Here is a 16341-nt window from a genome sequence, read left to right as displayed (position 1 = left end):
TTATTTCTCCTAAATAATCTTCTATCTAAAAGTCATTTTTAACGCTTATTATCTCTAAATTGACTAGCCTGAATTTGTGGGCATTACAAGTAGCATTTCTTTTTCCAGAGGCTTTCAGAAACCTATTAATTATTGACTCAAAATACGTCTTCTTCTCGGGTAGTGGTTGTTCCTTTTGGTAGTAGGCTCGACCGGTTTGTCTATATTTCTCTTCCTTTTTCTTCTTGTACTCGTCATAAGGCAACCACTCTTTTTTCAGCTTTCTCCAATCTTCATCATATTTGTCACCACTAGAGTAAAGCACTTGCGCTTTCTTATTACCATGCTCATCCAAATCGCAATCCTTCGTTAAATGTGGCCCATGGGAATTGTCACATCCAACTCTTATGGTGTGTATGGATTGATCCAATTTTGTCATTCGCCTATCCATATTCTCATTCCCTCCCTCCATCTCCTTTACCTCTAGTAACATCTTCTCGTGGGTTATGATAATCGCATGAGTGCTTTGCAAATTCCTCAATTAGCTCTTTAATGGTGGTCGGTTCTTTCTTTGTCATTGGTCCATGAGAGAAAAGAGGTTGTCTCATTGTAACATTCACCCCATCATAGAAAATTGACACTTCTTGTTGGACATTTAGATCATGTTGGGGACAGCTCCTAATCAACCCTGTGAATCTCTCCCATGCTTCATATAAGGATTCGCCATCGTTTTGTTGGAAATTAACAATCTTCTTTTTGAGTTTAGATGTCTTTGAAGGCGGGCTGAATTGTTCAATAAAGGCTTCATGAAGATTTGCCCAAGTGGTAATGGATCCAGGCGCGAGTGAGTTCAACCAAACTTTAGCTTCACCGGTAAATATCATCGGAAGCAGCCTAAGTAACACTCGGTCTCGTGGCACATTTGGAACATGGAAGTAGTTTGCAATGTCCTTTACTTCATCGATGTGTTTGATTGTGTCTTCGTATTCTTTCCCAGAAAAAGGTATGTCCTTGAGCATTGATAGAATGTTCCTTTTGAGTTCAAAACTTCTTTCAGCGAGAAACTCGGGTGGTACAAGCCATGGTCCTTTATCCTCACAGATTCGCTTCTTAAAATCTTTCACAGTCATTCTTGTGATGTCCGCCATCTCTTCAACCTCTCTTTTTATATCGTCTTCCGAACATTCTTCGGTAGATGTTTCCAGCTCATATCCTACTTCCTTCTTGCTAAGAGCCTTGTCAAAGAGTTTGAATTTTTCAGATTGAACAGTGTTGTTAGTGGAGAACCTTCCATTCGACACGTCATGGTCTTCTATCTTCAAGCCTTCTTTGTCTTCTTTTGCCTTAGCTCATTCATTCATGCTTCCAGCTCCTCGTTTGCTTCCTTTTCATGTCGAGCATGTCTTTGCTACTGCAAAACAAATTTCAAACATAATAAGTACCTTTTGTCCTAAAATAAACATAACTATAGCTAAGAGTATTAGAAATATGCACAAAAGACATGACTAAATATGTACATATCACTATGTATGTTAGGAAAGTTGTTATTTCCTTATTTTTTGTATTGTACAGTGGTATTATGAAAAGGATCAATACAACCCTCACCAGTCAAGATAATTATTCAAAAAATCTAATTTGTATCAGCCTAATCCTTCCTAGGCAGCCCTATTTTTTCTCATCTCTTTGCTCGTCTTCTTGCTCCTGCTTCAAAAATTACCCATGACAGGTTCTAAGCAAATTGATTCTCCTCCCCCTCTATCTACCCTTCTCCGTCTTCTTACTATTAAACTTTCTTCTTCCAACTATCTCATGTGGAAGAACCAAGTTACGCTGTTACTATCATATCATAATCCCCTCGGACATGTTCATTGCTAGATTAAAGCACCATCACCCTCCATTGTTACCACCGAGTCATCATCATCTGATAATCTATCACAACTAGCACTTTAGCTAGGAAATTCTATTACGGTGTAACCATTCAACTATTATAAATCTTATACTCTAAGTAAATCTCACTCAATGCTCATATAGATTCATCAATAATGTTCATCAAAGAGTTTGAAAACTCTAGGAATCCCCGTTTAAGTCCATATTGGACTAGAATTTTCTTATTGGGCCAAATGGACCAATAAGCACCCAATTCAACATCATTGGACTTAGAAGCCCTAATTGGACCCAATTCATAAATCTAAAACATTTTGGACCATTTGGGTCTAGAATGATTCATTCTAACCCCAATGGGCCTTATTGGGCCATAACTAATCCAATTAACCATTAGTGAGCCATAAGCCCATTCTTTTACTCTAATTGGGCCGTGAATGCTTCCAAGAGCCCAATGGGCCAAAAAGATTTATGTTTAGGATCCAAATATCCTAGCTAAAGTTAATGGGCCCAATCTACTCTACCCTTTTCTTCTTGGCCCAACAATATCGGCCCATGTCTAAATAAAAAAAAAGGAAAATAAGTGAAATGGGAGAAGAGTTGACTTTGCAGTGCCACCTCCATAAAATCCAACATGCATCTAGGCTTTAAACCAACATGCAACCAAGCTAGTCACCTTACCCCTCTCTCTCCCCTCTCCTCTTCTGTTCTCGGCCGAAGATAAACAAACACACACACACTACACCAAATTCTCTCAAACACTCTCAAGGTTCATCCTACTCCTTCCATCAAAAATCTCGAAATTTGCTTGTGTTTCAAGAAGGTTTTCACAAGACAATCATCACTTCTTGGTAAGTCTTTATACATCCAAGTTTATAACTCCATTCTCATGTTAGATCACTATTTTAAGCAAAGTTTTTGGTGATTTTGCTTCCTAGAACTTCTTAAGTTCGAAATCTACTCAAGAAAGCTTGCTAGGACCAAAATCTTCTTCATTTCTTCTTCAAAACCGAAGCATCAAAGCAAAGGTGAGTTCATACCCCCTTGTTTTGGGTTTTCAGATGATTTTTGGGGGAGAATGCAAGTAAAATGTGTGGATCTATGTGCTATATGCATGTTTTGTGTGAATTCTTAGTTTGTTTAGTAATAATGGGATAGATCCTAGCAAATCTCGAAACTTTAAACAAAGATCCATGAACTATGAGATGATATACATTATAATAACAACCCAAAAGTGAATACATGTTTAAGATGTAAAAGAATTCAACAAAAACCTTGTTAAAGGTCAAAATTGTCAAGAAAACAAAAGATAAGGGTAAAAAGTGAACATTATGTTTTTAAAGGGGCCAAACAGGTCCTACATGTATAAAAAGGTATTTTTATGATAAACATACTTTTAAAAGGGCCAAAAATGCAAATGTTAGCCTAATGGGCCAAAACTTTTGGGCCTCACGGTTTGGGCCCAATTTGTGAAAAAATGAAGTTTTGAGGTTTAAAATGTTATTTGGCCAAAGATTGAGTCATAAATGTAAATAAACCAAATTTAGAGGTGAAAATATCATTTATTTTCAAATTGGACCAAAAATGTAAAGTTTTCCAAAAATCGGGCCAAAAGTGTAAACTTTTACAAACAAGGGGCTGAAAATGCATTTTTCTGCAAAACTGGGTTCAAAATGTGAAAATATAACTTTTTGGGTTAAAACCATAAATTTATAGACATTTGGGACAAAATTGCAAACTTTTATAAGTTATGGACTAAAGTGTCATTTTTACAAAACTCTGGGCCTAATTTAAAATTTTGAGAATTGTTGGCCAAAAACGTCGTTTTTACAAAGAGAGGATTTTTATCACCAATCTATTGAACTTCAAGTCAAAACAAACAACAGAATAAAACAAAACGAACGAAATACAACAATAACTATTTATTGGGCCTAATATACACGTTACTTGGCCATTGGACCCTAAGGGCCCAATTAAGTGTATATTGAGCCCAATGTTTTCCATGATGTGTTTATTGGGTCATGCGACCCATTCACTTGTTAATTTGGGCCTAAGTATTGGATTACATGTTTTCTGGGCTTTGTGGCCCATTTACATGCCTATTGGGCCTAAATTACCCTCTTACATGTTATTGGGCCTTTGTGGCTTAACTATATGCTAATAGGGCTTGGAATGGAAATTTCACATGTTAATAGACCGTAACTATACCTTTGTGAAATCATTAAAAGAATACTTTTATATGTACCTTTCGAATAGAAAAACATACTACATATACGTTAAACGTTAAACATAGGACAAAAAGGGGTTAAGAATCTAGTGAGACATGTCGGTTGGCACCTCTGAGTGTACAATCGTAGCCTGTAGTTATAATCAGAGTTTCCTGGTAGGAAAGCGGGAGTTTGTGTATAGATGTATACGGGGTGACCCCCCACGCCTTAGCTGTTCGCTACAGCTAGACTAGGCCAGTCTAGGGCGACAACATCCTTAGCAAGACCGACATTTGGAAAATTACCAAGACGGGCGACCTAGTCATTATCATGCATGGTTATAACGGCTCATATAGGGATTCAATACCAAAAGATAACCTTTTGAAGATAAATTCTTTAATTATGTCCATGCAGTCACCATGGATGATGATCAGCAAGAGGTGCACATCTACCAAGGGCCCAATTAAGTGTATATTGAGCCCAATGTTTTCCATGATATGTTTATTGGACCTAATATACAAAAATCTAAACGATGTTATAAAACATAAAATATTGGATTTTCTGGGGAGATTATTCATATACAGTTATCATTTAATCAAAATGCAATGAACCTAAACTACACTCATACAAGTTTTTAACTATTAAATTCACATATACAATTATCATTTAATTGTGTCAGTGCAAAACGAATTATCTAACGATACAAACATCTAAACGATGTTATAAAACAGAAAATATTGGATTTTATGGGGAGATTATTCATATACAATTATCATTTAATCAAAATGCAATGAACCTAAACTACACTCACACAAGTTTTTAACTATTAAATTCACACATGCATTTATACTCGATTTTCACATCATTTTCAAAACATTTTACAGAAAATATCGGATTTTCTGGGTTTTAATGAAAGATACAAAGACTTTTACTCAAATATACTTATGAACTCACCAACATTATATATGTTGACCGTTTTCAAAATAACTTGTATTCTCAGGAAATCGTTAAGCTGGAAGATATGCAAGTGTGTATGGTTTTGTTTATGTAATATCACTTATCGTACTTTGAACAATTAGAACTTATGTATTTTATCAATGTAATTAATGTGAACAATGCTGGTTGTATTATGTAATGTTGGTGATGAATGTGTTATGTTTCATGTATATTCATTATGATGATTATTCAATTGTTAGTCACACGAGCCTTCGGACGTTTCCGCCGTCTGGTTCGGGGGTGTGACAGGTTGGTATCAGAGCAATGTTTATAGTGAACTAGCATATCTAACCATACATGATATGCAACTATAAACACAATGGGACTAAATAACTCTGAACAAAACAAAAATTTCACACTTATGTACGCATAATAGGATAATAACCTAACATTATTTAATAAAAGCTTCGGGAGGAAATTGAACACTATGATTAAACCTGGGCAGTTATGTAGTCATATTAAGGGTAAGTATATATTTATCCAGAATATGACCAACATGTGTTCGGGAGTAATCGTAGTGGGAAATGAACCCAAAAGCCTACCCCCACTCTCCAAAACTCTAGGGACCCAAAACATAAATAATATACTATAGTAATAATCAAAACATGACTTACTCCCGCGCCCCCATGCAGTCACCATGGATGATGATCAGAAAGAGGTGCACTTCTACCAAACACCAGTGGCTCAAGGAGTGCTTGAGGAGGATCCTGAAGGGTGACAAGGGGGAGCCCATGACGTTGGACCCGAAGTGGATCCGGAAGAATATGTGGTAACTGATTACGAATATGACGAATCTGACCATAAGTTAGATGAAGGAAAGGACGTAGAGGAGGCACGTAGTGAACCCTACCTATCAAAAGCCCCATCAGATCCCCGCACGGTTCAGAAGGGCGATACAGACTATCTACGCTCTCTCGAGGAAGCAATAATCAGCCTCAAGCTTCAACTTTTTACGGCTGAAGCAAGGGCTGTACGAGCCGAGCAAATGGTGGAGGTAATCACCCAAGAGGCGGATGAACTGGCTGAACTCCTGATACGCCAGCTCGACGATTGAGTGTCATCGTCAACTCTACTAATAGGACTTGCTCTACTACTTGCTATATAGGTCTCACCATATGAGGAACAAACCGTATCTCCTACTAATATTATGTTTACCCCCTGACACATCCCCCCATGACTAGGACCAGCTGTATCTTTAGTCAGTATTATGTTATGTGATCTATGCTATGTACTATCAACTCTATGTTTAAGTCATTACACTACTCATAGGGTCGTCATGCTGCCGGATTTTATAGTTTTATGTACTGTATGCCATCTGGCAAATTTTGATGTATCAAAACTATTAGTATTAATGAAAATGCTTTATGTTTTATAATGACATTGTTATCTACTATGTGTTTTACTTTTTGTTTTATGTTAATGCATGAAATTACCTGAATACACACACTATACGCCTAGTCTATAGGATCACAAACTAGCAAAAACCATAGGCACTCAACATCTTTCCATTCCATGACAGAAAGATGCCTTAAAGACCAAACCGTGGAAACAACGCAACACCGACCCCACCTGAGATAAACTCGGTTGCATTCCAGGCAGCAGTGTCCGTTGCGGTCACTGCAGCACTTGCGCAGATTCGCAATGGAAACAACAGAGAAGGCAACGGGCAGGGAGCCGGGAGCACCAATCAAGGGACGAACCACGAAGCCGCTCGAACATGCACCTACAAGGACTTCGCCAACGCCAAACCTCGGACCTTTAATGGGACAGGAGGCGTCATAGCCCTGAAGTGGTGGATTGAGAAAGTAGAATCTGTTTTCGAAGTCTGCGGATGTCCGGATGAGTGTAAGGTCAAGTTCGCAGCCTGCACGTTCATTGACCAAGCCCTCTCCTGGTGGAATGGCCACGTAGAGGCCATGACACTCCAGGTGGCAAACGTGATGCCTTGGGAAGAGCTGAAGGAGATGTTGTTTGGCAGAATACTGTCCTAGAGGTGAGATTCTGAAGATGGAACAAGAGTTTTGGGACCTTACGGTCCAAAACTCCAATATCGACGCATACATATCCAGGTTTAGTGAGCTATCTCTTCTGTGTCCCGGAATGATCACCTCAGAAGGGAAAAAGATCGAGAGGTTTATATGGGGATTGACTGCACCTATCCAAGGGAATGTCATTGCGGCAAACCCTGCAACATTTGACAATGCCAAGAGACTGGCCAAGAAACTGTATGATCATGGCAATAAGAAGGGTGCCAAGACAGTGGAAGCGGAGGCTAAGAAGGAAGAAGAGAACAAGAAGGGGAAAAACAACAAGCGAAAAGGGAAGCAAAACTCAGAATCGTCTAAGAAGCAACAAACGGTGTCTGTCCATGCTGCAACACAAGCTACTGCCATACCACATGCTCCAGCCTCATCCGCACCGAATGCTTCCAAGCAATACTCGGGAAATCTCCCCAAGTGTGGCAAATACAACTTCCACTATCACGGGGAGTGCAGGGAGATGAGTTGCGCAAGGTGCAACCGGAAGGGCCATACATCAAAGTATTGTAGGAATCAGCTCCCACATAACCAGATGACAAACAACAACAACAACAACAACAACAACAACAACAACAATAACAACAACACCAATGCTGGAGTTAGCTATGCCTGTTACGGATGTGGAAAAACTGGGCATATCAGGCGAAAATGCCCCAACGCGAACAACCAAGGGACAGGAGCAACAGGGAGAGTACTGACAATGGGTCAGGGTGAAGCAGTGGTGGACCCAGCCGTTGTCACTGGTACGTTCCTACTTAACGACTCATATGCATGCATCTTATTTGATAGCGGAGCGGAGCGAAGTTTTGTTAGTAATAAGTTCAAAAACTTACTAAAACAACAACTCCAAAAGCTTAATGAAGCCTTCACGGTGGAAATGGCTAATCGGAAGACTGAATCAACTAAGGATATCTATGTGGGGTGTACACTAACTCTAAACAATCATACCTTCCAAATAGACTTAATGCCTGTAAACATTAGGAGTTTTGATGTGATCATCGGCATGGATTGGTTAAGCCCCCATCATGCCGGTATTATGTGTCATGAGAAGGCCGTTCGCCTTCATCTTCCTAACCATGAAACCCTAATAATCTACGGAGATAAACCCAGCGCAAACCTTCGTCTTATCTCGAGTATCAAGGCGCAAAAGTGTCTACAAAAGAAGAACTACGCGTTCCTTGCTCACTTGGTGGATAAAACCAAAGAGGAAGCGAGCATTCACGATATCCCAGTGGCGTGTGATTTCCCGGATGTGTTTCCAGAAGATCTTCCGGGAATACCCCCCATAATGACAAATCGAATGCCGAATTGACCTAGTTCCTGGAGGCACTCCAATCGCCAAATCACCCTATAGGTTGGCTCCTGCAGAAATGCAAGAATTGTCAAGCCAACTGAGCGAACTCCTGAATAAAGGATTTATCAGACCCAGCTTCTCGCCGTGGGGAGCTCCGGTTCTTTTCGTTAAAAAGAAATACGGATCCTTCAGGATGTGCATCGACTATAGGGAATTAAACAAACTCACAAACAAAAACCAATATCCACTTCCACGAATCGATGATCTATTTGACCAGCTTCAAGGAGCAAGTTACTTTTCAAAGATAGATTTAAAATCCGGTTATCATCAAATCAAAGTCCAAGATGAGGACATTCCTAAGACTGCTTTCCGAACTCGTTACAGTCATTACGAATTCGTCGTGATGCCCTTCGGTCTGACGAATGCCCCCGCTGCATTCATGGACCTCATGAATCGAGTCTTCCGTCCATTCCTTGATAAATTCGTAATCGTCTTCATTTATGATATTCTCGTATACTCTCGAAGTGAATAAGATCATAGGCAACACCTCCGACAGATCTTAGAAACTCTGCGAGCCGAAAAGTTATATGCAAAACTCTCCAAGTGCGAATTCTGGCTCCGCAGCGTAAACTTTCTGGGCCATGTAGTCAGTCAAGAAGGAATACACGTGGACCCCTTCAAGATCAAAGCAATCGAAAGTTGGGCAGCTCCGACAACGCCAACGGAAATTCGTCAATTCTTAGATCTCGCAGGCTACTACCGAAGATTCATTCAGAACTTCTCCAAGATAGCCAAACCCCTCACCACATTGACCCAGAAAGGCGTACCATTCAACTAGACCGAGAAGCAAGAAATTGCCTTCCAATCCTTAAAACAAGCCCTCTGTAGTGTTCCAGTGCTATCCTTACCGGAGGGAACCAAAGACTTCATAGTTTACTGTGATGCTTCGAATCAAGGTTTAGGTTGTGTCCTTATGCAACTAGGGAAGGTGATTGCTTATGCATCCAGACAATTGAAAACGCATGAAGTAAATTACACCACGCATGATCTTGAACTGGGGGTGGTGGTCTTCGCCCTAAAGATTTGGAGGCACTGCCTATATGGTACCAAGTGCACCATCCTTACAGACCACAAGAGCCTCCAGCACATTCTAAATCAAAAGGAACTAAACATGAGCCAACGGAGATGGGTTGAGTTGTTAAACGATTATGAGTGTGAGATCAAATACCATCCAGGCAAAGCTAACGTGGTAGCCGATGCCCTGAGCCGAAAGGAGTATTCAAGTCGTCGTGTGAAGACTCTGTCAATCACCATCCAGTCTCATCTAGCCTCACAAATTAAAGAAGCCCAGTTGGACGCATTGAAGCCGGAGAATGTCGCTAGTGAATCACTACATGGAATGGAGAAGGAGCTCGAAGTCAAGGACAACGGAAACTACTACTTCATGAATAGAATATGGGTCCCCAAAATTTGGGGATTTAGAGAGGTAGTCATGCATGAAGCCCACAGGACGCGATATTCTATTCATCCGGGGTCAGTTAAAATGTATTTGGATATCAAGCAGCAATATTGGTGGCCTAATATGAAGGCAGAGATAGCCACTTTCGTGGGCAAGTGCCTTACTTGCGCCAAGGTAAAAATAGAATATCAAAAGCCCTCGGGACTACTACAACAACCAGTGATACCCGAGTGGAAATGGGAAAGGATTACTATGGACTTTGTGACTAAATTGCCAACGACAGCAGACAGACTGGATGCTATTTGGGTAATTGTCGATAGATTAACAAAATCCGCTCATTTCCTGCCAATAAAAGAATCCTACAAGATGGAAAAGCTTACCCGAATCTATCTCAAGGAGGTTGTAAGACTCCATGGAGTGCCAGTATCTATTATCTCGGATCGAGATAGCAGGTTTACTTCAAGATTCTGGCAATCTCTTCAGATATCAATGGGAACACAGCTAGATATGAGCACTGCCTATCACCCACAGACAGATGGTCAAAGTGAGTGTACCATCCAAACACTCGAGGATATGCTCCGAGCTTGTGTGATTGACTTCGGAAAATCATGGGATGCCTAATTGCCACTGATCGAATTCTCTTATAACAACAGTTACCATACGAGCATCAAGGTTGCTCCCTTCGAGGCTCTTTATGGTCGTAGGTGTAGATCGCCCCTATGTTGGGCCGAGGTGGGTGACACGCAACTAGCAAAAGGGCAATCGCCAGACAGTGCTCTTTCAGGACCCGAAATCATTCGTGAAACAATAGAGAAGATAGTCCAGATCAAAGGTCGACTTCAGGCATCGCGAGACCGACAGAAGAGCTATGCTGACAAGCGACGAAAGCCACTAGAATTTCAAGTCGGGGATCGCGTTTTATTAAAGGTCTCTCCATGGAAGGGGATGATTCGATTTGGGAAAAGAGGAAAACTGAACCCGCGGTACATTGGACCGTTCGAGATCCTTGCCCGAATTGGTCCAGTGGCATACAAGCTGCAGCTACCCACCGAGCTTAACAAACGTACACCCGGTGTTCCACGTCTCAAATCTGAAAAATTGCCTATCAGATGAAACCCTTTTCGTCCCTTTGGAAGAGATTGAGATAAACGAGAACCTCCTGTTCGTCGAAGAACCAGTCGAGATTATGGATAGGGAGGTGAAGCGTACAAAGCAAAGTCAAATCCCGATCGTGAAGGTTCGATGGAGTGCAAAACGCGGGCCGGAATTCACGTGGGAGCGTGAAGATCAGATGAAGCATAAGTACCCTCACCTATTCATTCCTTCACAACCCTATTTTTCAAAAGGAATTTCGGGACGAAATTCCCTCTAACGGGGGATGATGTCACAACTAGCATTTTAGCTAGGAAATTCTATTACGGTGTAACCATTCAACTATTGTAAATCTTATACTCTAAGTAAATCTCACTCAATGCTCATATAGATTCATCAATGATGTTCATCAAAGAGTTTGAAAACTCTAGGAATCCCGGTTTAAGTCCATATTTGACTAGAATTTTCTTATTGGGCCTAATGGAACAATAAGCACCGAATTCAACCTTATTGGACTTAGAAGCCCTAATTGGACCCAATTCATAAATCTAAAACATTTTGGACCATTTATGTCTAGAATGATTCATTCTAACCGCAATGGGCCTTATTAGGCCATAACTAATCCAATTAACCATTAGTGAGCCATAAGCCCATTCTTTTATTTTAATTAGGCCGTGAATGCTTCCAAGAGCCCAATGGGCCGAAAATTTTTATGTTTAGGATCCAAATATCCTAGCTATAGTTAATGGGCCCAATCTACTCTACCCTTTTCTTCTTGGCCCAACAATATCGGCCCATGTATAAATCAAAAAAAAGGAAAAATAAGTGAAATGGGAGAAGAGTTGACCTTGGAGTGTCACCTCCATAAAATCCAACATGCATCTAGGCTTTAAACCAACATGCAACCAAGCTAGTCACCTCACCCCTCTCTCTCCCCTCTCATCTTCTATTCTCGGTCGAAGACAAACAAACACACACACACTACACCAAATTCTCTCAAACACTCTCAAGGATCATCCTACTCCTTCCATCAAAAATCTCGAAATTTGCTTGTGTTTCAAGAAGGTTTTCACAAGACAATCATCACTTCTTGGTAAGTCTTTATACATCCAAGTTTATAACTCCATTCTCATGTTAGATCACTCTTTTAAGCAAAGTTTTTGGTGATTTTGCTTCCTAGAACTTCTTAAGTTCGAAATCTACTCAAGAAAGCTTGCTAGGACCAAAATCTCCTTCATTTCTTCTTCAAAACCGAAGCATCAAAGAAAAGGTGAGTTCATACCCCCTTGTTTTGGGTTTTCATATAATTTTTGGGGGATAATGCAAGTAAAATGTGTAGATCTATGTGTTATATGCATGTTTTGTGTGAATTATTAGTTTGTTTAGTAATAATGGGTTAGATCCTAGCAAATCTCGAAACTTTAAACAAAGATCCATGAACTATGACATGATATACATTATAATAACAAGCCAAAAGTGAATACATGTTTAAGATGTAAAAGAATTCAACAAAAACCTTGTTAAAGGTCAAAATTGTCAAGAAAACAAAAGATAAGGGTAAAAACTGAAAATTATGTTTTTAAAGGGGCCAAACAGGTCCTACATGTATAAAAAGGTATTTTTATGATAAACATACTTTTAAAAGGGCCAAAAATGCAACTGTTAGCCTAATGGGCCAAAACTTTTGGGCCTCACGGTTTGGGCCCAATTTGCGAAAAAATGAAGTTTTGAGGTTTAAAATGTTATTTGGCCAAAGATTGAGTCATAAATGTAAATAAACCAAATTTAGAGGTGAAAATATCATTTATTTTCAAATTGGACCAAAAATGTAAAGTTTTCCAAAAATCAGGCCAAAAGTGTAAACTTTTACAAACAAGGGGCTGAAAATGTATTTTTCTGCAAAACTGGGTTCAAAATGTAAAAATATAACTCTTTGGGTTAAAACCGTAAATTTATAGACATTTGGGACAAAATTGCAAACTTTTATAAGTTATGGACTAAAGTGTCACTTTTACAAAACTTTGGGCCTAAATTAAAATTTTAAGAATTGTTGGCCAAAAACGTCGTTTTTACAAAAAGAGGATTTTTATCACCAATCTATTGAACTTCAAGTCAAAACAAACAACGGAATAAAACAAAACGACCGAAATACAACAATAACTATTTATTGGGCCTAATATACACGTTACTTGGCCATTGGACCCTAAGGGCCCAATTAAGTGTATATTGAGCCCAATGTTTTCCATGATGTGTTTATTGGGTCATGCGACCCATTCACATGTTAATTTGGGCCTAAGTATTGGGTTACAAGTTATTGGGCTTTTGTGGCCCATTTACATGCCTATTGGGCCTAAATTACCCTCTTACATGTTATTCGGCCTTTGTGGCTTAACTACATGCTAATAGGGCTTGGAATGGAAATTTCACATGTTAATAGACCGTAACTATACCTTTGCGAAATCATTAAATGTCGAATACTTTTATATGTACCTTTCGAATACAAAAACATACTACATATACGTAAAACGTTAAACATAGGACAAAAAGGGGTTAAGAATCTAGTGAGACATGTCGGTTGGCACCTCTGAGTGTACAATCGTAGCATGTAGTTATAATCAGAGTTTCCTGGTAGGAAAGCGGGAGTTTGTGTATAGATGTATACGGGGTGACCCCCCACGCCTTAGCTGTTCGCTACAGCTAGACTAGGCCAGTCTACGGCGACAACATCCTTAGCAAGACCGGCATTTGGAAAAATACCAAGACGGGCAACCTAGTCATTATCATGCATGGTTATAACGGCTCATATAGGGATTCAATACCAAAAAATAACCTTTTGAAGACAAATTCTTTAATTGTGTCAATGCAAAACGACTTATCTAACGATACAAAAATCTAAACGATGTTATAAAACAGAAAATATCATTTAATCAAAATACAATGAACCTAAACTACACTCATACACGTTTTTAACTATTAAATTTACACATGTATTTATACTCGATTTTCACATCATTTTCAAAACATTTTACAGAAAATATCGGATTTTCTGGGTTTTTATGAAAGATACAAAGACTTTTACTCAAATATACTTATGAACTCACCAACATTATATATGTTGACCGATTTCAAAATAACTTGTATTCTCAGGAAATCGTTAAGTTGGAAGATATGCAAGTGTGTATGGTTTTGTTTATGTAATATCACTTATCGTACTTTGAACAGTTAGAACTTATGTATTTTATCAATGTACTTGATGTGAACAATGCTGGTTGTATTATGTAATGTTGGTGATGAATGTGTTATGTTTCATGTATATTCACTGTGATGATTATTCAATTGTTAGTCACACGAGCCCTCGGACGTTTCTGCCGTCTGGTTCGGGGGTGTGACATAATCTGACTTATCTTTCCTGGTTAGCTACTAATCAACATGCTCTAATCTTGATTCAATCATCCCTTTCAGAAGAAGCGATGGCTGAAACTCTTGATTACAAGACTGCTCTTGAGGCTTCCTACAACCACAATTCGATTCAAAGCCTTATGCGATCAAATCACATCTATTGGTCACCCTCTTGATGAAACTGATAAAACTCATTGGTTTCTTCGTGGTCTCGACTCTTCATTCGATACTTTTTCTACTCCACAACGTCTCATCAGGCCCCACCCCTTGTTTTCTGATATCATCTCCCAAGCCGAGAGTCATGAACTTTTTTCTTAACTCGGTGTTTGGTTCCAATGTGTAACAGGTTGTATTCAACACCATGATGTCTTCCAGCTCTACTCGGGGTCGTGGTCGATCCTATAACACTCCAAAAATTAAGAAATTTTAAATTTTCAAAATCAACCATTAATCAATATTGTTTACAAAAAGTCATTGTTTCAAAAGCATTATTTCCACAACAGAGTTTTTTCCAAGACCCAGTAACATAAAAACAGGAAGATGTGCATGATCATGCCTTTGCTTTCCGACGATCATCGGAAGTACCTGAAACAATAAACTGAAAGCTATAAGCCAAATCTTAGTGAGTTCTCCCAAAGTACCAGCACACACAAACACACACATAACATTATATACCAGGTCCACAACTAGAAAGACTGGATTACCCCCGAGCCCACAGTATGAGTCTGGCTTGCCAATCATGCCCTTAACTCATATCTGGAATGCTCCCGAGCCCTCAATATGAGTCTGGCATGCCAATCGGTCCCTCAGCTCATATCTGGAATTCTCACGGGTTTGTTGGCTATAACACAAAGTACTACAACCTCAACCCAACGCAATATGTCGACATATGTAACAAATAACCATATACATGGAACCAGCAAATACATATAATCATGAAGATATACTAATCAGCCACAAACTTGCATAATACTATCCTAAGCAGGGTAAATAATCTAATGGGTCGGCATTGGTGTCTTCGACCCACAGTCTAGCGAGAAGAAACTCACCTCACAGTCTGACGAATAGCTGAACACTCCACTACTCCGAGTATCGGCTCTACAGGACACCTATTCAACAGATCGAGACTAAGGCTTAACTATAGCTCAAAATATCTAAAATACCCTTAAGTCAAACTTGGTTAATCCTGCTCAAAGTCAAATTCAACAGTGAAGGTCCGAAATGTCAAAATCCCTTCCTAGCGAAGTACGCCCTGCATAACAAGAGAGTAATCCCAGCATACTCGGATGTTGACCGCGTACGCGCAGCGTACCTCCAGGTACGCCCAACGTAAGTTGCCTAGTCCCAAAACCACACTAAGAGCTTATTCCATTAAACCCTTCCGTCCAAAACTCAGATCCAAGCCCAAAATGATGACCTAAGTCATAAATTTTCCAACTTTATGACGTTGCACGCCTACAAAGTGTCCAATACCAAAAACTCCTAACTCCTTAACCCATTAAGACTTCCTATCTCATGCATGAAAGGATAATAACGACCAAGAACCCATTTTTATGACACAAGTTACCCCAAACCCTCTAAAAGGACAACTCATGGAGTCTAGAGTAGACCATACTTAAAAACACCAAGCAAATGGGACCAAAATGCATGAAACTTAACCATAACAAGAATTAAGAGCACTATTCATAAAGGTCATATCTTTTTACCTTAAAATGATGCCAAATGTTGGTGAGATTATGGATCTAAGGTGCCTCTCTCTTCCAAGGTGGTCCTAACTTCTTCTCCTTCCTTCTAAATCACCAAAAGTACCCACAAAATCTAAAGAACGCTCTCAAGGAGGATTAGGGTTCTAGATGGACGAAAAGGAATGTGGAGGCTGGGGAGTGAATGAGAAATTACGAGTTAATGATGTTTATATATGGACCATCCCTAAAAATTAGGGTGTGAGGATCCTTCACGTATTCCATGTGTACGTGGTGTACGCCGAGCGTACAC

General features: G+C 39.6%; 1 non-coding gene across 1 annotated transcript; it reads left to right on the top strand.

The window, feature by feature from the left end:
* The first annotated feature begins 636 nt into the window (after window positions 1-636).
* Window positions 637-743, top strand: LOC145161901 (small nucleolar RNA R71). The gene has a single exon (XR_013738759.1). It is a non-coding gene; the product is annotated as a small nucleolar RNA R71 (small nucleolar RNA).
* The last annotated feature ends 15598 nt before the right edge of the window (window positions 744-16341 follow it).

Source organism: Lactuca virosa, chromosome 2, assembly GCF_052849685.1.
Source record: "Lactuca virosa cultivar CGN04683 chromosome 2, Lactuca_virosa_CGN04683_v6, whole genome shotgun sequence".
Lineage (NCBI taxonomy): Eukaryota > Viridiplantae > Streptophyta > Magnoliopsida > Asterales > Asteraceae > Lactuca > Lactuca virosa.
Note: the sequence above shows the minus strand (reverse complement) of the source record. Positions and strands in the feature narration are given on the sequence as shown.